The sequence below is a fragment of the Dromaius novaehollandiae genome, chromosome W (assembly GCF_036370855.1).
Source record: "Dromaius novaehollandiae isolate bDroNov1 chromosome W, bDroNov1.hap1, whole genome shotgun sequence".
Classification (NCBI taxonomy): Eukaryota; Metazoa; Chordata; class Aves; order Casuariiformes; family Dromaiidae; genus Dromaius; species Dromaius novaehollandiae.
In genome coordinates, this window is record NC_088130.1 from 70,452,203 (window position 1) to 70,477,424 (window position 25,222).

At 44.4% G+C, this 25,222-nt stretch overlaps 1 long non-coding RNA gene across 5 annotated transcripts in view; it reads left to right on the forward strand.

Moving 5' to 3' along the window:
* The window catches only part of LOC112985192 (uncharacterized), a 64,747-nt gene extending 41,785 nt beyond the window's left edge, over window positions 1-22,962 (forward strand). For all 5 annotated transcript variants that reach the window (XR_010385845.1, XR_010385843.1, XR_010385842.1 and 2 more), the window contains 2 exons: window positions 3,404-9,680; window positions 10,463-22,962. This is a non-coding gene — a long non-coding RNA (uncharacterized LOC112985192). The remainder of the gene's footprint in view (window positions 1-3,403; window positions 9,681-10,462) is intronic.
* The last annotated feature ends 2,260 nt before the right edge of the window (window positions 22,963-25,222 follow it).

Below are 25,222 nucleotides of genomic sequence, written 5' to 3' on the forward strand. Positions count from 1 at the left end.
TGAAGGGAAGCTGGTTTGAAAGGGCTGGACCCAAGAGAGTCAAGCATAGAGGGCAAAGAGAAAGCAAGAGGGGAAACTGCAAGAATAACAGCAGGAAAGATTTTTGATATTTCACATAGAACTGAGACTCTAAACTCCTCGTCCCATTTCCAGCCCAGTCACTCCTCTCAGCTCACTCCTGAGCCCCAGCTTGTATCTGCTGCGAAAACGAGGATAATACTGGCTTACCCTCCATGTGGATGGAGGTGTCTGATGTTCAGACGGGTGAGCACGGGGTGTCCCCGGGCTCAGGCACGCTCTCAGTGAGACTTGGTGAGCATGAGGGGCTCTCCGGGTGGCCCACGCCAGCGGCTCCGTGTGCCGGTGGGCTTTGTCCCTGACTGCCCGCCCCGGCTCCGCGCACCCCTTGTCTGCTCAACGCACAAAGCCCGCGGTGCAGCTGCCCTTATCTTCCGCGAGGCAGGTTTGGCTCCCCTTCCCCCAGTTTTTGCGCGGCAGCTTTGGAGAATTCAGACTGCTTCCTTTGCTGCTGAGACGCTAGCAATAAGAGCCGTTCAAGGTTAGCGAGACAATTTGTGAAAATGAACGAACTGTTGGGAAGGCTTCACTCCACCGTCTAAATTAATAAGACTTAGTATCAGCAGGTCACATCTTGCGTTCAGTGCATCAGTAGCTATTTTACCATTGACTTCGCAAGAAGTAGGATTGGGTCTGTACTTGCTATTTAAAACAAACAAAACTATATATTAAATTAGGCTTCCACTGCTGCAGAATGTTACAGGAAAGTAAAACCGATACTGCTAAATTACAGATGAAGGGGAGAGTCCAAAATTTCCAAAATGCTCTCTTTTTCTTTTTTAACGACTGTCATTATATTTTGATGTGTTTAATAATACAGCAGAGGTTAAATGAAACATGAAAAAGGGATGTACATTAAAATTGAGATAACTCTTCCTTCAGTGAAGTGGAACCCAGCAGATGTAGCTGCACACTGTAATTGCTGCCTGTTTCCTGTCAGTCTGATTAAGTTGCATTGTCCCTGCTCCAAGTGTAAGAATCAGTGGCTTCCCATAGGGCACAGCATGGGACAACTGGCTTTTGCAGTCAAATGACTATGCGCACCTCCTGCTTGTCCTGTTAATAGTATAGACAGACAATATACATTGATGACTTATAAAATCAATAGGCTGTGTAGTGTGGTAGAAACACAGTGTCTTTCATCTTCCCAACACTCCAGTCAAGGACCAACATTTTTTGGTAAATTCCGTAGTTCAGGGGACCGAATAACCCCAGCGCCTGCTTGTTCGGGCTTTATTATATAAAATCTGTTTCTTAAGAGTTATTATGCACCTCCTAACATTATTCTTTTACTCTTTTTCAAATATGACATCGTACATGCTGTTTACAGTTATTCATATTTTCCTTTCTGTAATAAATCCCTACTTATAGGATTAAACTGTTGATGGTAAAATCCAGTACCTATCTGTGGAGTATAAGGCCAGATTCCCAGCTGCTATAAATTGCAGTAGATCCACTGAAGCCAGTGGGGCTACTCTGATTTACAACAGCTGTTGGACTTGCCTGAAAGGTCCATAAAGTGAAATTCTTTTTTATTCCATTCAAAAAGAATGTAATGTGCCTCATTCAGCACTGCATTGCCCTACTTTTGCTTTAGAGTAATTCTGCTGCTTTCAGTGGCATTACATCAGTGCAAGGCTGCGGTAGCACGGAGGTGAGTCAGGCCTGTTATTTATAATTAATAGCTATTTTTTACAAGTGGCCTCCAATTACTTGCTGCTAAATTGTATGTGCTACAGCACATTTGTGTGTTTGCATTTAACCGTAAAGGCAAAATTGTGCTTGAGCACAGAAAGATAAACTGAGGTTGCGCTTACAGAGACCCGGACAAGAAAAGGAGGGCGGGTGACACCCTGCTAAGCGGTGCAGTACCTGCTCTTCAGGCACGTGGCTGCCCATACGAAAGCCTGAACCCCGATTTAGGCATTTTGGTTAATACGGAAAAGATGAGGAGCTCCAGAAGGGGACGAGCCAAAGCAGCATCCTGAATAGGGAACCGCCCCGCACAGCGGAGGTGTCTGAACTCCCAGCCCCCCTGGGGTGCAGAGGACGGTCCCCGCAGTGGTAGTCCAGAGCTCGACCAAGGGAAAGCTGCTGTTAAAAACAGCAGAAATCAGTGTTTGACACCGAGCAGGACAAGCTGCCCTGCCAACGGGCTGAAACAGCCGCTCTGTGGGGAAAGCCAAGTTCTCACCCCAGAAAAGGTTAATAAAGCATTGGAGAGCAAGGAGAAGCAGCCTGATCACCTTCGGAAGGAGCATGGTGGCACGTCCTGGCGCGCCCGTTGGCATGACTCCGTTGAGTGGAGAGAAGTACATGGGGGAATACCTCAATTACAGAGAAATTTTGGTGGTCGAGCAACTAAAGCGCTTCACAGACGGAGTCAACAAATGAGCTTGGTTGGCTTCAGGGTTAGCAACAGCTGAGCAGGAGGGCTGTGGGCTGCGATTCTGGATTTAGGCATCTCTCCCATTTAAAGCCTCACTGTGACTCTCTAATCTGTAGTTGGATCTGGGACCTTACTTTCTAAAAATGGAAATTAATATTAGAAGTCTTACCTTAACACATGTTTATTTTCCAATTTATAGAATGTACCTATTACACTCTCCAGACACATGTGCTTGATTATAATGATTATCATATGTATTTCTCAGGCACTCATCACCGTAATATCAAATGTCATTATATAAATTATGAAAGAGCTTCAGCATTTCTTCCAAGGAAGAAGCCAGTTTCCTCTTTTCCCACATTAGTAAAAGCACAGAAATTAAGCTGACTTTATGCCACTTTTGTTTCAGTTCAAGACATAACAGCCAACTCCCCAGTGTAATGTGCGATGTGCACCTGAAGCCAAACCCTCTGCAAAACTCTGCGTAAAAGGGCCTGCAGACATGCAGAGAAAGCCTGCTCCAACATACAGGGCTGCCCACTGAGTTCTTCCTTCTCCCCCCAGCCAACACGTGTGCTCACGGCTGATCTTATTTGTCAGGATAAGGACGCAGGAGCCGCACAATTAGGAACGAGCAAGGAAAGGGAAGTCTTGAACTCAGCTGTCGAGGTTATAGGTCCTGACTTGAATCCTGGTTGCTGCTCCCAGGGGTATTTTTTGTTCTCGTGTAAAGACTCGTCAGTGAAAAATACAAAGAACTGCTACAGCAAAACCCAGTGTAAAGTCTTGTCTAAACTGAGGGCTCTAACCACTTGGGCTAGGGTCACACTTGCTTTTCCCTTTCTGCTTCAAAAAATCTTGCATATTTGGCTTAGCTTAGAAAGAAAGAAAGATGCCAGTATATTTTCTTACTTGACACTGCATCTGTTTTCTTAGAGGTGGAACATGGAGATCTGGATTGCTTCAGAAGAGCCAAGATTTTCTGTTTCCTGGGTAAAAGCTCTAGTGGTCTCAAGAACTGCTCTAGCAGAGGAGACCAGGCTGCCGAGTTGGCTCTCACGCAGAAGACATGATGCTAGCAGCGTTTGTGAGGTTTCTTCAGATCCACATCCTCAGAAGACAACGCGGACATCTTGTGCTGCTCCAGGAGAATTTTCTGGACAGTTCTGAAGACACATATGAAATTATAGTTCAGCCTGTGTGCACTGGGGCTGCTCTGTGGTGGGGAGAAGCAGGACCTATGGCTCCAGAGATGGCCAGGCTGGTTGGACCAGGGTAGGGGCTGGTGCCCAGGGAGGCTGCTCAAGCCAGCTAAGACCCATCAGTGCCCGCCCTCAGCTGCTGTCATGTCTGTTCTCCAGTACTACTTACTTTCATCCTTAATGCACAAAAAATACGTGTTATGTGTTCAGTTCTTTGTGAATGACATCATAACCTGCCTAAATCTCAAGGTTTTCACCAAGATCCAACTTCCCAAAGTCCTTAGGGATTTAAGATCTTGGTTTAGGCCACTACTAAGTAGGACAGCCTGCTGAAATCCAGACTTCAGTGTCACGTCCCTGTAAAGCAGGAACAAAGCAGTAGGGAGTGAGGATACCAGATCTGAAATGCTGACTTAGACTAATATCTCTTTTCTTCCTTTGCGCCATTTATGTGATTATTTTTGTGATTCATGTGTTCGAAAATCCCTGGGAAAAAATAATCTTTTTTTCATTTTTGCTTTGCAAGTCACTTTGTAAAGAACCACTTTGGTGTCTTTAGAGGGCTTTAAGCCCACCTGTTTCCTCTGTAAAGCACAGATGAGGAAACACGAGCGAAAGGCTAGCCCGGCATCGACCGTAGAATTCAGGAACCTTAAGTGAAACTAAATATATTGGTCCCACATCTGGGAAGAGTTTTTTAAGAAGGATTTTCGCTATCAAAGTAGAAGATTTATTTCACTTATAAAAGGACAGACGGACCCTGAAGAAAGTAACATTCCTCTTGTTCTGGCGGCAGCGGAAACCCTGCGACTACCCGTGCTGGGGAAGTCGGCGTTTCTGAACTCTGCCTCCGTGCACATTAAAATCAAGATGTCAGCAGTACTTGAGGGAAGGAGTTACTCAAAGAACAAGGGACCAAACCCGAGAGGCGAATCCAGTGACGGGACTCTTGCATTGCTGCCTGCTCCTTCCTATCTCGATGTGCTTATGTGGACACTTGAATGCCTCTAAGGTCACTTGGATAATCTAATACCGCTCAGGATGATATCTGGCTCAGGCAGGAACTCTTACAAGGCTTTAAAGAACATTTGTCTTCATTATTTCACACCCTCATGTCTGTATGATTGATCTGCGCTGAGTTTTGTTTAATTGCTCGGAAGGTCTTGAGGAGTGACATTTGGAGCCAGCCGAACGGAGTGTCTGAGCTCCCTCTGCTGCTCCGCCGCACGCAGCGATCGCCACGGCCGGCGTCCCCGGCCACGGGCCGCGCTCCGCGGGGCGCACGCCGAGCCCGCCGCCGGCCCTCCTGCTGCGAAGAGCGAAGACCGAGAAGGAATAGCGCGTTTGCCAGGTGCAGAAGAGCCAGGACAGGTCTGGCACGTGCTGCCAGCTTTCTGATAGGGTGTCACAAAGGCTGGAGAGCAGCAGCTCCCATGCTGGAGAGATGCCGAAGCTTCGCTTTTATGGGTGCAACCTTCTAGTTTGACTGCCTACACAAGGCTCTTTGGAGACCCAGTTAGTCCGCAGCCAAAGGAGTTGATTTTCCAGTGAGAACACCACTCATGCTGGTGGGTCCGACCCCAGCCAGAGGACCCAGTGCCTGGGCGGGTACCTAGAGCAAGATGAGGACTGGCTGGCTCTGTCCTCCAGGATTGCATAAGGCCAAGGGCTCATGCAGATGAGCTGCAGAAAGCAGGGAAGGGAAGTAGGCCGTATGAGCTCTCAGGTTGTTGTGCTGTGTAGGTTGATGGTCTGGTGCCTTGCACTTGAGTCCTGCCACTGCAGGTGGGCTTGGAGAGCTCGCTTGTTATCCCTTGCAGAGAGCTATTTCATCTGCGTTAGTGGCTGCTCTTCTCCCTCCTGGAACAGTTTAAGGTGCCGGTGCTATAAATCCTGGGTTGTTTGGAGATTTGTATCTATTATACTTCAGTCTGGCTACTAAAGATACAGTTCTAGTAACAGAAAAAATGTGTGCTTAAGCTGAATTTAGGTGCTTAAAAGCAAGATAGCAAGCTGCAGAACTTCATCTTTTCTGCGTAAACCCTGGAGAGGTTGTAGGCCCCTGGCTCATGACACAAAGCTTGAATAAGTCCCTGGGGCTCCTCTGTCATGTGCGTCCTGCAGCAGCGGTGCTGGGGCTCGCCTGAGCATCCAAGGTCATCCAAGGTCACTTGTGCTTTTCTGGTGCAGGCGGCATCTTGCCGACGTTCCTGGCAGGGTTTGACCAGAGGGGCTGGTCTGACCTGCTGGAGGCACCCAAAACCCGAGGGCAGCACTCAGCACATCACCACAGCCCTTGCCGTAAGGACCACGGTGATGGCAACCCATTCCCTGCAGTGGTGGCTGGCCCGGGAGGTCAGCCAAGGAGCTGCTTGGGTTCCTCCTTGCTCAGGCAGGGCTTTCTCCCGCTCCTTCCACCTCCCAGCTGAACAGCGTGCCGGCTGTCCCAGACCTCCGCGGCCCTGCACGGACCTGCACAGCTCGGCTTTCACCGCTGGCCTCCATGGTTTCTGCCTTTTATTTAATGATAAGCAACCACACGGTCCTGGAGTTGCCTTGTGCATCGGGGCCTAGGTGTTTATCAGTGGAGTTGCTTAAGCTTGGATCTCCCTCGTTCAAAGGGGAATGAAATGATACTAAACCTCCATAGCTGAATCTCAGCTTTCAAACTCTTCATCTTCCGTGCAAACCCTTGTTGTTCTTTTTTTAATGCTGTGCATGCTTGAGAATGGTAGTTGTTGTTGTTGTTTTGAACTAGTACTGTATTTTCCTGAACAGATGTGGTAATCTGGCAAGTATTTCATGGATTTTATTTTTGCTCTGTTTCATAGTTTGACTTTAGTTAAAACATCTGGATGTTTTAATTGTGGCTGGGTGCTGCTTGTAAAAAAGGAAGTACTGGTAAGAAAAATACTAAAATAATTTAAATCATTTTAAAATTTAAATAAGTTATAGGAGGTTTAATTTGAAATGGGAGTCCTAGTGCCATATATTATTCAAAGACCTAATACTAGATGTGGCCTTGAGAAATTCCTACATGCTGGATATGACAGGTAGATTATTTTTCTTTTTATTGTTTACTTAGGCCATGGTGCAAGGAAAGGTATATATGCACTTGACTTACCTCAAGCCATGTAAGGTTTCATTAATTTTTAGGGAACAGCCCTGATGTTTAGAGCAAGCATATCCTTGAAAAGCTGAGAGAAATGAGAGGTCTTCGTGCTGAACAGTGTCTACAGCATAGTCTGCATCATTAGAGATCCGCTGGTCCTGTGCTCCATATGCCCCAGCACCTACATACATTTCCCTGCAGAAATCCCAGCGTTAGCTGTGTCTGAGGTCTACAAGGGCTTCCTGAAATTGTTGGTCCACGTGATTGTGAACCTCGCCTATTCTCTTACATCTGAATTCACATCTGTTTGAAAGAAAACCTGTTGTGATCAGGTTACCTTTCCAGGTTGGCTCTGGACTTCAGTTTTCCCATAACCCGAAGAGGTTGATGTTGTGCTGCTGAGCAAGGTCCCTGGTGCTCCTCATCCTACAGAGAGCTCAAAGATAGGCAGCTATTGCCAACCACGAGTCATGCCGGGGACACTGGGTCCTGCTCTGTTTCTGTGCTTGCTGGTGTCGAACAGTCCAGTCCAGCCCAGATCAATAGCAAGACTCCAGCTCTCAGAGTGCCCCTACGTTGGCATTTTAGCTCATATAATAGTGTGCTTTTGAAGTGAATCATCCAGTTGTGCTGGACATTTAGGCATTGTGATTCAGTCTGCTGAGTGACCTTGGAGCATGAAAACTAGATTCTTGCATATTTAAATAAAAGATGATCTTCTGAAGCACGGCTAGGGCACTCCAGTCACTGCAACGGGCATTTAGTCCATAGCACCGTACTAGAGGGAATCCAAATAAACCAGCAATGTGTACAGTGTGGATGCTGGATCCTCAGCACCAACTATTTTGCTCTGTGGATGGATTCTGTTCTGCCACAAAACATCCTGTTATTGCACACCACATAGGTATAGCCTCTGAATACTAACACAGAGCCATGGCAGTCTTAATTTGCCACAGATGTCTGCAACTCATCTTCAGGTCCCAGACTGAAAGGACCAACGTGGCGTGTCACAGCTGCATAGCCCCATGGAGATGTGAAGTAGGATCTTCACCTACAGCAACCAAAAAATCCTTGGGGCCACCAAGCTCCACTGTTTCCTTGCTTGGTTGGTGTCAGTGGGCAAAGCTGACCCAGTTCTGGCCTCGTCTCCGTTGGTTTACAGCTGTTCTTCACGGACGAGGCAGCACAGCAATCTGCACTGCAGCTGCGCACGAGAGCGTGGCGAGTGTCACTGGAGACTGTCCCCAGCTGAGACCTGGGGGCGGGTAACCATCAGGAACGCTGCCGGTGAAGTAGATGCCGTTTAGCATAGCAAATTAAGCTGAGGTCATTAGGTTCACAAGATAGAGTTAATCAATATCTTTATTTGCTGAAAGTGAGCAGAGTTATTGATAAACGAAATTCTTTTTCTTACATAAAAAGTGAAAGGAAGCATGCCAGCCGTGCCGGCAGAGGTACACCACAAAGCGGAAGCAGAACTTTGGCAGGGATTTCCTTGCGTCTCTTTTACAACTCCTCTTCTCGTGAAGCACATTTCGGTGGCAGGTATTCTTCACACAGCTATAGAAAGAAAAAACACCTCCTTTCATTGGGATTCTAATCAAGGATGTTTCTGGATTAAATCCAGCAGATCAGGGCAGTTCCTCAGGGTCCGAGATACCATGAAACATCCGTGAAACAACAACTCCTCCATCATTTTGAAACAACAACTCAAGAGTTGCTCAGTTTGTGCAGTTCTCAACCTATATTTTACTGGAGAGGAAGTCTAATAAGTCTTGCGCTTCTAACAGTGATGCATGTGGCCTTCTGCAGCATTAGCCCTAGTTTTCCTAGGTGTAAGTAGGGCAGCAGAGAGGGGCCTGGCCTGGCTCTATTAACAGGCCCAGGGGACATAGAAATGTTTGGAAAGCATTGTGCTACAGCGAGAAGGAGAAGGAGAAAGGCGCCTGGGAGGAGGACGAGAGCTTGCAACGGCAGGCAAAAATGATTTTTTTCCTTTTGCTTCGGGGTCTGGAACATCACTCTGTTGCCCTGGATGGAGGTGAGGGGAGAGGGACGCCTAAGGTGAAAATCAGTACGTATCCGTGCCAGTGGATGAATAGACAGATAGACAGAATGACACAGGGTAAAGCCGTATTGCAAGACGAATATGCTACAGGCTCTCGACATTAACTAGTCATTATTTACACACTCAGATATCTATGATCCGGTGCATGGACACAAAAGCTGTGGAAAATATCTCCATTTTCAAACCGAGTTTTAATTATTTGTAAAGACTTCAATTGTTCAATAGATAATGTCATGGATTGGTCCTCACAGTGTGAAGTGCAACCGTCCAGAACCCCCACAGTATTATAAATAGGCTTCGAAGCTGGGATTGATTGATGTTTGGCATAAAATCTATTCCTCTGAGCATGTATATTCCTTCTGTTCACCAGTTTCATACAAATATACTTGGGCTGATTTTTTATTCAAATCTCCAATTTATGTAGGGTTTAAACTGTTAAATATTTAAAGCCTTTTTCATCTTTTTTTTTTCCTCTTTTCTGTTAGAGGTAACTAAATCTTTTCCCTAACACAAACAAGACTCGGAGATTTAGCACATTCCTGTGGGGGAGAGAAAGGGTTTATTAATTATATTGAGACTCAAATAATATGCTTCCTTGACACTAATGTTCCATCAGTTCCAACCGCAAGTATCCTGTGGGATAACTTTAAAGCCTTTATCAGGATCTAGATTACTGCATTTATGGCTCCACAGAAGAAAGAATTTAATGAACAGCGTTCTGAGTTTGAAAAGAGAATCTGAGATAGAGCGATATCAAGGTATAAAAACTATAACAATGAGAAGTTATTTCAGTGGAATCTCTGGGACTCCATAATGAAACATCAAATAAAGGTAAGTATAATGTACCTTTTCAAGAATATACATAAATATCCAAGACTCCTCAGATTGAGGATTTGTCCTTGTTGAACCTTGTCTGCATCTGACAGGGAAGATCTCAGTGGAGTTGTGTCTTTTGGAAAATTTCTTTTCCAAAGTCTTATTTAACTTTTCACTTAGCAAATCAATACTCCCAAATAATTTTATTTTTGAATTTTTATGACATCAGTACTTTTCTTTCATCCACTCCTTTTTTTCTCTATCTTAAGCTAATATATTTACATACCTTCACCGTTGTGGTTATTATTAATTCATTTATGCATGCCTTTGTATTTCAGCAGAAGCATAGTCATGAGGCAAGACCCCATTATGTCTTATTTATTCTTTATTATTATTTGTATTACAGTAAAATCTGGAGACATAGATGAAGTAATGACCATATTGTATTAGTTACTTTGTCTGCACAATGAGAAAAAATAACATCCTTAATTCGTAGATGCGAACTGCAAGAGAGAAAAATTAAATGACTTGATGTGTCTGTCATGAAAGCAGATACACCAAGAGGCACTTAGGTCTCCTGAGCTGCCAGTCATTCGGTACCTTAATTTCGAGCACATCCTTCATTTCTTAAATCAATATCTTGTGTCCCACCCTGGATGCTGTGTAGCTCCAAAGCTGAAGTAAACTTGGGAAAACTGCCTGCCCATTGGCAAAGTGCTTCAGGGAGGCTGTTACTCCACAGATACCAGCAATTTCCCTGCACTGGGTGATCCAGGCTGTCGCTCTTGATCTTTCAGATTGTCTCTGCCTCAGGACCTGATTTCCAGTGAAATACTCTATCTCAGTGCAGTGCATTTGGAAGCAGCCAATACTTGGAAATATTTGGTGAAAACATGCACAATGAACATTATCATATGAGTTTGTTGTACGTAGTGTCAGTATGTCCTACAGAGTCAGGACACACTGCAAAATAACTTATTTAGAGGCTGGTGTTCAGGATGGGTTTTGTGAGACTGTGGTACCCATCAGACACGAAATATCACTCACTGAGTAACGAGACTCTTCCTTTTTATCCTTGGATTAAAATAGTTTAAAAGTGTCTATCAAACTCAATCCTCAGTGGAGCTGGAAAACTTCAGCTCTTTGGCTTCAGCGGGGACCCGTCTGATCCTGCATGAGACCAGCATCTAGCAAAGGCTCTCTTCCAGGAAACCTCTTGAGCATAAGCATTGTTTTAAGACTGTGTCAAATTCTGTGGGGCTACTTACGACGGGACATTAAACATGAAGTTAACTGTGACTTAGGCTTCTGCTGGATTCTGGCCAGGATGAGAAATTTTGCTTTCTGTATGTGTTTAGCTGTTGCCAGAGCTCATCCTTGATTTGACCTCCAATTGTGAGACACTTATGGATGAGTTCTCCGGAGCAAGCCGATGCTCCAGAAGCCCTTTCCTGAGGAAAGTGTGTGGTGACACGCAGCGGGCCGTGTGACTCGTTATTTCTAGCACTGGCCTTAGGGGCCAAATTCGATGAGGCTCTGAGCACACTTCACACAGTCAGACAAAACACAGTATTTTCCCCCTAGACCAGAATAAACAACTCTGAAATGAATTTTAATATTGAAGAGGAATAAAATGGCATTCAGAAAAGTCAGGCTTTGAGAAGATGCATCTTTACACCTTACTTTCATTAGTAGTGTGATCAGCCTAAGCGACCAGATTTGTACTCTCATAAACTGATTTTGCAGTAATGCAACCTTTGTCATTTAATTACACTTAATTTATATCAGCAGAAGTGGAAAGAAGAACAGATCCTAAGGTGCTAGTATGCCTCCTCTTTGTAATGCGACTCGCTGCCTCGACCAGATCATTGCCTATGGGAGAAGACCGCTCGGAAGATAGCTGGGGTATGGCATAACGCTGAACGCCGTCCGTGCACATCCTCCTCGGTGCCTGCTTCCCAGGCGCCGGCATCATCCCAGCAGCTGCAAAGCCTGCGGGTTTAGCTCCTGGGGTAACTCATCCAACCTGCCAGCACTAGGCACGCTGGTGCTCTCCTGAGTGCTGGTGACCATGGTGCAGAGACCTGCACTTCAACTCCTGAGGACTTGAGAAGTTTTGGACAAGTTTCTGCTGTCCAGCGGAGAGCTGTGACCCAAGCTGCTCCCCTTCCCCTGCTACTGCCTGGTCTCCGAGCTGCCCAGCGGGAGTTTGTCGTGGAAATGCCTCTGCGAACCTGTGCTCTTGAGCTGCGGGGCCTCGCGCTTGCAGCTCTAATCGTCCTTCTTTTACTTCTTGCTAACAGCCAACGTTGCAACTGATATCAAAAACCCGTCGTGCCATTTCACCCACCGCAGACGGCTGCAGCTCAGGTCTGTGCTGTGTGCTGGGGCCTTTGGGGGCCCGAAAGCAGAGCTAATGGAAAGTCAGGTTTTCTTTAGAAACACTCCTTGCAGCCAGAGAAAAGCACCAAATCCCCTGTCCCTCGCTGTACCCGGCCATCGCGGACAGCGTCAGCAGCACAGGACGACGTGGCCACAGCATCCAGGGCAAAGTGCTGGGGACACTGCAGAGCTCAAAGCAGTAGAGAAGCAGGACTGATGAAAAACGTGCAAAGCATGCAAATAATAATATCAGAAATTTTAAAACAAACAGTATTAGGGTTTACAAGCAATCAAGCCTTTAAAATTGCATTGCTTAAAGCCCATTAAACAAAGCAAAACTCCTCTCCAAATCAGTAAATAGAAGTTGTTTACAGCAAACAGAATATCACTGAAAATTCTCATTTCTGAACTTTTCACAGATAAAAAAACCCCCAGCTTATCAGTTATTCAAACATCAGCATTATTCCAAATTGATTCAGGGATGGCTGCTAGACACATTTATAACATAAGAGAAACAAAATAGAGTCGGACCTGAAGAAATGGTGGAGGAATGTTGGAGAGGGACCCAGGTTGCTGGTTTTAAAATTTTTGCCTAAAATCAGGCTTCGGGGTTCCTATTTTGGCATTCAGATAATAAGCCTGAATTTAAGAAGTGCTGAGTATTCAAAGGAACTGAAAAATGCTCCTCTTGGGTGGAAACTAGACCATCGTCAGGTGTCTAGCTTCATACGGCTTGCTTACCATCAATAAATTGCTGCATCATTTAGTGCCGAAAACACATATATAATTTTAGTCTTAGGGAGATAGATTGCTCGTGCACAGTATTTCTCTGAGTGTGAAACCTTTGCAAGGTCAGCTTACCATTCAGTAACCAAAAGCAGAGTAAAATAGATGTTCCAATACTCAGTGGAAGCTTAAACTAGGAATTAATTTATATATTGTAGCATTTGACAAACCTCAGCTCCTGATGTCTCATGCTCAGCCTTACTTTATAGTCACATCTGTTAGTTTAAAGCATTTTTAGTTTATTGAAGAAGCCTTTACAAAGAAAAAACAGATGATGAAAATCTCATCTGTCAAAACTGTTATTAAAACCGGTAACAGTGTGAGGTTTTGTTTAAATTGAAAGCATCATTTATTTTTTATCAAACATTTTATAAACAATAACATTTGAGAAGGATTTGGGGGACCTGGAGAGCCCTCAACAAAATGCAGCTCATTATGTTGCTTTGTTTAATGTGCTGCTCAGAGATAAGCAGTGGATGCTTTCCATTACCTCGATGGGAGGTATACTAGCTGGTGTGACTAGAGAGGTGGAAAAATCACCTGTGCACAAACGCACATTTATCAGTCACAAAGAGAGTGGGGAATAGCAAACGGCTGGGAAGTGTTCGCATGAGCTAAAAGGGAAAATGGGCAGAGGCACATTTTCCGACCTCGGGTCTTAAAGCTTTTTTTGGCCCCGTTGAGAGCCAATTTTGCAGATTAATTACCACAATGGGAGACGATAATTGAAGGAGAGATCTGACATCCCTCTCCAGGTTGGGGGCCTGTGGCTGTGGCCAGGGAAAGGAAGGGGGAATACAACCAAAGTTTCGGTGTGCGACTGTGCGTCAGGTTTATCTGGTGCCGTGGGAGTGTGGAGGTCCTCGTCCCGTCCTCTCCCCTTTCGCAGAGGTCCTTGCCCTGTCCTTTACCCTTTCGTGAAGGTCTTCGCCCCATCCTCTCCCCTGTCACAGAGGTCCTCGCCACATCTTCCTTTTCACAGAGGTCCTCACCCCATCCTCTCCCCTTTCGTGGAGGTCCTCGCCCTGTCCTCTGCCCTTTCATGGAGCTCCTCGCCCCATCCTCCTCCCTTTTGTGGGGGTGAAAGGTGCAGAAGGTGCATAGAAAAAATTGACCATAAGATGGGCATAAAGCCAATGGGTGGATCTTCCAGCCCATCCGTCTTAGGCAAGAACAAGCTGGGCAAAGAGAATGGTCCTCTGTGCCTTGCCCGGAGCTGCCTAGAGCCACTCGCCGGGAGCCATTAAAATTAGTCTTTTTTTCATTTTTGGAATTTCCACCTCCATGAGCATCAGAGTATGAAAATGTATGCGAGGCTTCTAGACTAAGTCAATTTTTAAATATAAAAGCAGGCTAAGGTACCTTTCCAAAAATGCAATGCCAGACGCTTCTGAAGGCTTCATATCTTCATCTACAGAAACTCTGGAAAAAGAATTATATTCTGGCAATTCTTTTTCTTAAACTCTCAATTGAAATATGAGCATTTCACACTTCTGTAAAACAGAAGTGCCTTTACCATCCCAATCTGGGACAAGCTGTTAGAAGTTCATAGGGTAGGGGATGCTTTTTAGGAGGAAGATATCACACAAACATCACAAATACTCTCTTTCCTGCAGGATTACTAAATGGGGTTTAAATGAATCAAAACAAGGTTCATAGAACAACTTTTACATTGCAGAAAACTAAGCAAAAGAACATTTACAAACAAAGCAATTGACTTTGTTGATGATTTTAATCCCTTGGCCGCTGTTCCAAACATTTATGGTTGAATTAAGCTAATGATGGGAAGATCCCAAAGGACTCAGGCTGGCAAGTGGGAATGGTGTTTTCCAAAACATTCAGCATTAACCTAACTCTGCTCCATTGAAGGAAAGCTCGCATTGGCTTCAGCGGGAGCTGAGCCACGAGGCGGCCGAGCACCGCTGCCGGAGCGGGAGAGGTTCCCTCCGGCGGGCCGGGCCCCCTCCCGCGGCGTGCACGGCTCCGTGCTCCGAGAGCCGCCGGCAGCCCCCCGTCTTCTTGCATACATTCTGCAAACAGGGATGTTTGGGATCCAGCTGTTCCTGTGTGGTTTCCTTGTATTGTTGTGTTATATAAAGAACGAAAGAACAAAACCTGCCCTAAAAGTTTAGATATTTATTGCAAGCTATCTGTTCTTTCTCAAGCCAGCCGTATTTTGAGATCAGCCCGCCCCTCCCTCTGTGGGACATGGACTTTTCGTATTTTATCTCCATTTATGGTTATTGCATTGTAAACATGCAGCAAGCAGAAGTTATCATTTGCATATCTCTGAGAATTAGCCAGAAAGATTCTCTCTCCATAAATGATTTATATTACAGCCATAACAATTGAGAGTCTGCTCTAGTCTGAAATACCCTTTTAAAATATATGCCCTGATCTTTGACCTGGAAGGCAGAGCTGATTAAGATATGCACAGAAAACATTCAGTTATGAAGTAGAGATTAGCTGGGGATCAAGTAGTGATAAAGAAAGAGCAGTAGAAAGATAAATACTGGAGAGGAACTCTATCCATTAACTAGACATGGGCTTACATTAGAATATTTTATCTAATCCTACTCCAAACTTTGGAATTTATATTCAAAATACTTCTGGTTTTAGGTATAACTTTACAAAAACCAAAATCTGATTCATGGGGTTTTGCAAGAGCTGAGGTACCTAGTTTGCCTCTTAGTGCGATTGGAAATTTGATTTTCCAAAATCAAATCATGGTCTTGTGACTCCCTTTGGTCCTGCCTGCTCCTATACTTTTGAGCTCTTTCGATAGCACTTTAAATCTGCCAGGGCATGTAGGATTTTGAATAGCTGACTTTTCCCCAACCTATGTGCATACATATATAAACATATATATTTCACACACACACAATTAGCTAAAACAATGAATGCTAGAGATATCCCAGGTGACACACGGAAAGCGTTGTTTTCTTCTATCAAGGACTCTGCCTTATTCATGTGCATTGTTCAGAGCTCAGAGCTGTACAGTGAAGGAAATTGTTGCCTTGGGACATTGTCTTCTTTGTTGCAAAAGCTGGAAAATACTGACAGAGGAAGAGAATAGGAAGCTGGTAACTCACTTAAACCAACATTTTTGAAGTTGGCCATTAATTTTGCTCTCTTTCTTCATTCCTCTCTATTTTTCTGAGAAAGCGTGTTTGATGTGATGCTAATTCATATGAGAGGCCTCTTCTGAAGTACTGAGTGTCCACATGTGTGACTCAAGTGGCTTGGGATGCATAAAATGCTCCAGAAAACAAACTTGGCCTTATCCTGCCACTGGGGCATCCACACACTTGCGATGGCTCTGGAACAGGGCAGTTTGATCCAGATCGTGTGTTGAGGGTCGTTTGCAGCCCTGGCCATGTGTTGCAGAAGATGGCAGGTGTGACACGTACCCCTAGATGGGGTTCAAACTCCCTCCGTTATACTAAGGCTTGCCAAGGGTAGTACTTTTCGACAGAAAGTGCTTCTTCCACAAAGTTTCTGCCTTATTAACTTGTGAATTAGCTCAGCAGCTAAGTAGAGGTATCTTATTTGGTTATTTTGGAAGACACTCAAACACCATTTGGGATGTGAGGCAGTTCAGGAATGATCCTGTATTCTGGTTGAAGGAACTGCTCTGTTTTGGTGTTTACCAGTTATCTTAACATCATCCTTATCACAAGCTAGATAAGGCAAAGCTAACTAAAATGATGCATTTTCAAAAGCCAAACAAAACACTTGCATGGGTTATAAAAGCATCTGTGGAGAAGCAGAAGAAAACCACAACTCCCTCCACCTATCCCAAGACCAGCTCGCTCGCTCTGTCATTCAGTTGGCAGTCTGTTTAGACAGTTACCTAGTTACGTGGTTAGGGACCTACTTCTTACATCCTCAAGTTGCGCTCAGAAAAACAGTTGTGTCTGAGGTCACATATTTACTTGTACACCTAGCTCCTTCCCTTGCGTTCCCGGCAGCAGCTCCATTCAGGTACGAATCTTCTTTCCAGGCCTTCTACCTGAGACTATCTCCTTGTTCAACGCAGTGAGAAGGGCAACTCAGGCCTCCTTGTATTTCACTGTTGACCACAGTGGTACGAGCCATTTCCAGATCGGTAATCTATTATAAGGTAAAGCCTTCTCTTCTGTCTGGGAGAGCCATGCTCAAGTTCTGACCAAAACCTCTTCAATCACAGCACCTTGTATTTCTATATCTTATACAAGTTGGCAACCGTGTGTCGTACACTCACATAAATGATGCTGATGCAGGGAGAACATTAGTGGCTTTGATTGAAACCAGCCGTGATGGCAGCCACCTTGTAGTGATAATGGTTTGGGGTGACTGAACCTAAAACTACTCGTCAAGAGACCGTGTGGTATGTTCTACCTAAGAAAGACGGACTCAGAAATAGGCTGGTGTGTCCATCAGAGGCAAAAGCACTGGGACTCTCCTGTTGGGCTAGTGGACCTTCTGCTGAGTTCACTCTGCCCGTGATTTAAGTATCCTTCACGTCAAAGTCCTGGAGCACTAGTGCATTGCAGCAACTAGGGATGTGTGCCCCGTCATCTGGGGAAGCCACCTTAGAGAGGAAAGATCTTTCAGGACATGTAATATTTCACTGGATTCATACAATGGTATAAGCTTCCTTCTCCAGAACTGAGTGCATTTTTTCCACACAAAGTTCATTTTTTTCATTTAAAATAGCAAAGGCATTTTTTCCTCATTTTCTCCCACCTGCCAAACCACAGTTCCTCATCCTGTGTTTGGAACCTCAGTAAACAATTCAAACATCTTGTTAAAATTTGAGCTAACACAGAGAGAACTCTCCAACAAGGTCCTTACCAGCTCAAAACTTTTTGAAAAACTTTTAACAAAATTACTTTTTGGATTTACAGTTTTACTGGAGCCCAGTAAAAGGAGGAGTCTGCTAGGATTTTCTGTATAACTCACAGAACAATTTGCAAATCTTTTCATGGCCAAACTTGTCTTATGAGTTGTGGCAAGACCACCATACAAGGAAGGGTCTTCGCCTTTAAAGATTTGCAGAGCATTCTCCTCTTCCTTTTCCTACTACTACTCACTCCTGCACTCTGATAGTCTCTGTAATTAATCCCAATTGCTCTAGTTTTACATTTATGCACTTTAATGGTTAAAATTGGTTTTTCTAGCCTTTACAACAGAAATCCACATGTTTCTTGGCTACTTTTCAGCTGCTGCTGATCATAGCCATCCGCAGCTCGGATGAAGTTACGCAATCTTGCCAACACTTAATCGACCATGATCTGAAAAGCTGCTGCATTGTTCAGTTTAAAAACTGTGGCCTAAACATGAGTCCTGCATTAGTGATGAATGCAGATTTCTCCTGAGACGGCACTTCCAGCAGAGGTTTGACAGCGTTCTTCCTTCACGGCCACTGTGCTGAGATGTTTTGCCTGTTTTAGGTATCTAGTAAGTAGAGACTGGACACAGTTATGGTGCTGAGCCTTCGCTCATCCACACAGGGCTTTATTCCTCTGTCTTTCTTAGTTATGGTAATCCCTGGAGGCTGTTAGATTTGGCTACGACTGCTAACTCCAACATGCCTTTTCGCTCCCTGCTCATCTGCTCTGTCAGGTTATTCCCAGCCTGTTTTACTTGCTGCTCCTGACTGGCAGACTTCAGTTTTTAACAGGGATGGAAACCAGCAAAAAATCTCCCACCTCCCCAGCTTTTTTATAAGAATTAATTTTGGAAGTCTTGGTTCTACACTACTTTTTGTTGCTAAAATACACTTTAAATGGTTAGAGGCCTTTCAATATAGTGAGTGATGATTTCCCCAAATTTAGTGAGATCCCATAGATCCCTGACCTCTTATCTCTACAGAAGGCTGAACAGGATAAATCTCATGCATTCTCGTGGTATCTTGTGGTTTCCTCATGGTAAGCAAGGGCCAGCAATAAATCCAAATTATATGCTTTCCCAGGCACACACCTTTGCAATGCGAGCTTAAGAACACCACTGAATGTTACACCAAACCAGACCAGTTTGCAAAGGTACAGAATTCACATGTATTATTTCTCATGATTTTCAAACTCATTAATCAACAAAACCATGAAATGTGCCTCTCTGTCACGCAGTGTTTCTTTTGGGACCACCCAATTGAATATGGTGAAGAATACTCTGCCACTTGCACAGTGAACAGCTTTTAGTAGCAAAGTCCGTCAGATAGCTTCTCCTTAAAAAAATAGCAAAGAATTGGTGACAGGCACAAACCAACAAGTGTGGACAACATTTCTTTAGTTCTAGCAAGAAGGTAACCAGAGATTTGGTGGCTACCAGCTCAATTTTTACGGTTCTGACAGAAAATGCAGTAGAAATCCTTGTCTGTCCTCTGCCTGCCCAACCAGTGAAAGCTTTTTGCAAGCAGGCAGTGTGTCCCTGTGACCCCAGATTGCCCACGGATGGCCAGGGATGTCACAGCTGTCACCGTGCTGCAGGGCACTTAGCAGGCATGGCTAAATGCTGCGTAGTCCTTCACAGCCTCTTTACGCCTGCTCCTCTCTCCTTTGGAGTTCATGAGCAACAGGTCCTGGCATGCTTACCTGCCCCGAGCAACAGCTTTTCTTTCTTCACAGGGATTATGTCCTCCCTAAGGATCAATTCTGCCCCTTGACTAGAGGCTTGCTCATGCCTTAAACACACCTCTCCACTGTCTTCTAGAATATCTTGTAAAATATTTTTGCCAGAGATTTTACTGGAGGCCTTTTAACATCTCCCAGCAATAGCTGATCTATGATTTCCCAAGCTATGGTGCTTGTGTTTAATACGATTAGGAAGGCATTTGGATCCATTTTCTAGTACCACGAAGCACTGTGGTTGAGATGCTGAGGTGTACCTGGGAACGGTTTGGAGCACTTGCATTGGCTAACCCTGTATTTTAAAAGGATTTAGAGGATATTGCTGCAGAAGTGCTTGAAAGAGATAACAGCAATAAAGCTACTGTCATTCACTCCTCCCTTTTCATTAGTTTGATACTTAAGCTATTTCTACAGTCTAGTGGCAGGTCTATGCAATGCAAAGCTTTGGGGTTTGGAAGCACTGGAGTAAGCCAAAGCCAATTCAAGGATGAGTCTCTGAATATGCGGTAACCTGGCTTACTGCCTGCCGTGTCTACAACACTGCAGACAGATGGACTTTCCCTGGGAGCTAGGGGCATGAAAAGTGTATTTTGTGGTCTGTGGGTACCTTACGTGCACAGCACACTCTATCAAAAGATGTGCTATTATCCCTATTTAGGAAAGAGACAATCAAATTAGAGCAGTGTGGTCAGAAGACCCTTGGCTGCTAGTCCCTACCTTGCTTCTAGAGCAATAAATCTTATCCAACTTCAGTGCTCAGCTCTGACTTCTCAATGTCTGGTTTGGCTGCCTCCTACTTCTGACTTGCTATCCTTAGCGTGCTTCACAGGCTTTCAGCTATCTCACGCTTCTGGCTCTCTAATCTTAGAGCAGCTTCTAACTTTAGGGTGACTTCAAGCTTCAGGGTCTCTCACTTTTGTTCTGGTTCTTTCTGGGACATGGCCAAGTAGGTGAAAGGCTCTAGAAGGATTTTCTGAGTTGCAGGCTGAAGCTAAACCCACCTTGGAAGCCATCTTTTTTTTTTTTTTTTTTTTTTTGGCACTCTCCCTGGATGTGCAAAGGAGTTTGGTCAGGAGAAGATGTCTATTCCTGCATTCCTAATACCTGAACTAGCTAGCATTGCTTCTATGCTAGCAATGGTCCAAGTTCTCTCAGAATTTTCCCAAGATCATGAATGAAGCATTTTCATAAAAATCCACGTAAGCAAATTTCATGCGTGTTCAGGATCCGGTTCACCATGACCGGCTCAGCTGATTTCATAAACCACAGGTTGCTCCTCTGCCTCGTGTCCTCCTGGTTCATCTCTATTTGTATCGAAGGGTGACTATAAAGTTTGTATCAACTTTCCTCAGTAAAACAGTTCTTCATCAAATAAAACCTTCATAGATAGCATTCTCTCCCACATGTTTCATGTGCAGACATAGGCTCTGCTTGCTGGAAGAAATCCTGATTTTTCTGGTATTTTCCAGTGCTCAATTTTCAGATCTGAGTAAAAAAGAACCCATCCTCTACCTCCTTCTCACCAAACATCAGCTTTGTCTTTTAAACACTCTGCTTTAGGATGTGCTGTTAAAGATAAGGCGTTACTCAAATTATGTTGCAAACAGGTACAAATCCTACTGACTATATCATGATAGGGGATGTACGGGAATGGCAAGCACTGACTGGCTGGTTCAGGATGGGCTTGTCCCTAAAGAGGGAACTGGGATGAAGAGGAGGCTCCTTGATACGAAGAGTCTGGAGTCCAGAGGAAGCTGAAGTCGCCAAATGAGGAAGAAGGATTTCCTTTGCTGATCTTCCTATTCTGAAGCAGGGTAGAAGCAGAGTTGTGCATACTCTTTTCCTAGGCAAGAAAAGTCAACTGCAGTCAACCTTGGGATCAGCCAGAGTGGCTACTTTTATCTCTGAGCTTGAGCCGGTGGGAGTAGGGAAGGCCCATCAAGAGCCACGGATGGGCTGAAGTGCAGAGCGGTCCCAGCTGGCAAAGAAATAAATAAACCTGCATGGGTCAGGCAGAAGATCGTGGAAGTAATGGTGGGGTCTGGCTGGTCAGAAGGAGCAAGGAAGAGCTCCTGGATGACAGAAAATACGGGACAGGGAAGCCCTGTGTCTCATAAGCACGAGGAAACCGAGCTCAGGTTGCTCTATTTCTTGCATTTCCTCACATGGCTCTGCAAACTCTATATTTTTCTCAGATTGTAAAAATATATATGAAGACATATTGTCTGGAGACCATCTCATTTTTGAATTCTTAAGAATCTTTTGAGTGATTCAAGGAGCACAGAAGGAAGTCAAGTAGCTTAGCTTAATGAATAAAATAAAGCAGTTGAGAAATACTGTCTCTCAAATAACCAAAAGGACCTCAAGACATCTTCAAGTCATTAAAAATGAAATAAACGTCTTCTTGGCTTGCTTGTACTTACCTGAATTGTGATCCATGAGAGGAGATGAATTTGGCATGTCATGGTTAGTGAAGAAAAATGTGGATACAGTATGGATTATTCAATTCATTTTATATTTATGGAAATATTATGTGAGGTGCTTTGAAGCATTCTAGCAAGCATCTATCTGTCATAATATGCTAATAAAACAAGGCATAACCAGTTCAATAATGCTTCTGGACATGAACCGTTGATCACAGTTTGAAAAGAGTGACAAATATTTGGAAATAACTGAAATGAGGGTAAAAATTAAAATCTTTGTAAAGGTCACATGTGGTCAGATGCATCACAGCTATCATTGACTATGTGAAAATTAGTTGTTTTAGTCTAATAAAATCCAAGTGGCCTCTCTAATTAGTGGAGAGACATTGGAATTAGGAGAGATGATTTATCCTGCCCGACCTTGGACAACTTTCAGAAATAGATAGGATGGCCCCTCCTCCTCTTGAGGTACTCACCTATTCCATTTATAGCAAGAGAAGCTGAGAAGATTCATTAGGTAAGACTAGATGCCTAACTTCTACATAACTAAAGTTAGATGCAATGAATCCCATCTGCAGATGGGTGCAGTAAGTCAAATACACTGTCAGCTGTAATGAGTAGCAATGAGAGTAGTCCTTGCCATTACTGAAGGCCAAGTAAGGCTTCCTTTGATTTTGGCAGAGCCAAGTTTCCTCTCCTTAGTTCTGGAATACAGTTATTTGCTACTTTTATAATTTCCACAGGCATATATCCATGTTCCAATTACTGAGATGACGCTTGCACCAGTATGATTCATGCTGTCAATTCCTGTCTCAAGTTAGATTCGAGCTAAGTTTATTTTGGGAGTAGTGGATACATACCTACCATATAGAGGTGCAGAAGAAAACAGTCTTTTTTGGCTGCAAAGACTGTAAAAGTTTGGGTTTCACATCTCTAGAGAGCCAAATTGGTGGTTGGACGTAAAGCAGATGGACTTTGTACTCCGCTTTGAGTAGCCTGTGTATACATCCACATTCTTTACGTAAACAGAAGCATGGTTGCTGGAGGTTGCAACATTAATGAAATAAATACTGTAAGAGCTCTGTCCAAAGTTAACCGTTCCTAAGATTTCCTTGGTGAATAGTTGCAGTGCCTCCCTTGGCAGGGCATACCCCACATAGCCTCAGTGATGATCACAGTCCCTTTTGGTGTTGGATCCCGGTCTGAGCAGAGGGTCGTTCTGCACGAGGGGCTCAAGCGTGGGAGCAGAGTGTGAGGGTCAGGGCTGCTCAGCCAGGGTCCCGCCAACCCCCTCCAGGACTGGTCCCAGCTCCCCTGCACTGAGTGTCCGGGGCCATGGGAGCTGATGGGCTCGTGGCCCTGGGTTGCCTCAGACTCGTGCTCTGCTGGTTGAGCACGAGGCCTCCCAGAAAAGTGACGTGATTGTGCAAAGTGTCAACATCAGTCATGTGAGCTGGGATTTTTCTCAATTGTGTCATGGTATGTCTGTAGCACTCACATTAATATTCTCACTTCAGAGTCCAAGGGAGAGTTTGCATGGCCAAGTTGCAGACCAGAGCAAGAGAGCTTTGCCTTGTTGGGTCCGTGGGGGATCCCCTTGCATTCCCGGGGGGAAATAACAGGGGAGAGAGAAAGCGAGAGGGTGCGGGAAGGTCTAAGTCAGTGATTAGAGACACAATGGCATCTTCTGGTTCCTGCGCCAATGGCTTCTCTTTTTTCCCATTATTCTGGAACTACACTTATATGAAATACATAATAAATAAAATACAATATATTTGTGAAAAACACACAAACAGTTGGAACAGGAACCAGGATGCTCTCAGGGAAGTGGCTGGCCTCAGCCTAGGCTGTCTCTTTTTCTCTTTTTCTCTTGTTCTCTTTTCCTCTTAACTTTAAGTTTAACCTGGCACTTGGAGCTTGGGCACCGCTGTGCCTCCGCGTCCTCCGGCGGCATTTCGGCAGAAAGCAGCATGGCTTTAGACGGATCAGGGGACCTGCCGGTCCAGGGCTTTCCGAGCCCTTGCTGCATGTGACCTTGGGCACCCAGCGGACTCCCAGGGTGGCTTCGACGCCCCAGCCCCAGGCTGGCAGTAAGCAGTAGGCAGTGCTTTTGAGCATGCCTGTTTTGCACTTGGGCGGTTGTTCTTGCAGGTCTCAGCAATTTCATTGCTTCTGTAAACAGGCCTGGAGAAATGAGCAGAGTTCTAAAAACGTTCATCTGGAGAGTTTTGGGGGGTTGTTTTTAATCTGGTTCCATGCATGTCCCTTTGAGCATATTGCAACGAAAGCTGATGCAAAAACAACCGAGAAGGCACGGGCGTTGGAACGTGTAGCCCCAAAGCAGTAATTGCTCCTGTTACATCTTCTCTTTCCCTTTCTCTTCTTACCCCGTACAACCCTCCTTGTTCTCTATTTTTACAATGTCTTTCTCGAACACAAATGTGTCAGGGCAGGGATATTCTCATCTCACCCAGCTGCAAAACGTGGAGCTTGCACAGTGATTGATCACATCCGTTCGTTACTTCTTCGCAGTGCCATTCAAATGTCAACTACCCTCAGGAGGTTCCCATGCTGCAGGCAAACAAGTATTACCCTGCTTTTCCGGATAAGGAAACGAAGACAGTGGTCACCATTTTCCAACTGTAGTTAGTAAATCCATGTTCTGTCATCTAAATCTTTAATTTAAATATCTAAACTGGAACGACCCATTGTGATGGGAGCTGTCCTGTTGCACATGGCATGTGTTGCTCCCTGCTGAAAATAAGATAGGCATGCTCAGACAACTGGCTAATGTGAGACACCAAGCAGTCACACTGAGTAGTACATAGTATTTTATAATCATATTAAAATGAATAAATCTGAACAAACACAATACATAATTATGGAACAATTCCTTGTTCATTTTCACATTTCAATAGTGGGAAACCACTATTAAAATAATAATAATATTAGCTTCGCTATATTTACTCAATAGCTCAAATGCTACTAGACTACATGGCCTGAGAGAAAATGTCTTGTTTAGACTCATTTTCAGTATAGCAACTAGAAGACTCACAGAAACTACATCTAGCATTTATTATAATAAGGAAGAATTCGTAATAGTGTCGTAATATTTATTAATGTGAAATAGGCAGTGAATGTTTCATGAAAGAGCCTATTGTATGCTTGGGTTTACAGTAAACAGTTAAAGCTCTTAAAGTGGAGTCGAAGCAAGTGGAATATTTGCTTAGATTTGGCAAGAAGAAATATTGTAAATAATTCAAAGAGTGTAATTTGATTCTAGATTTTTCTAGGCTATGTGGCATATGGCCCTTCTGTTTTTGTTTTATTTAGGTTTGCTGCCTCTGTTACGTAA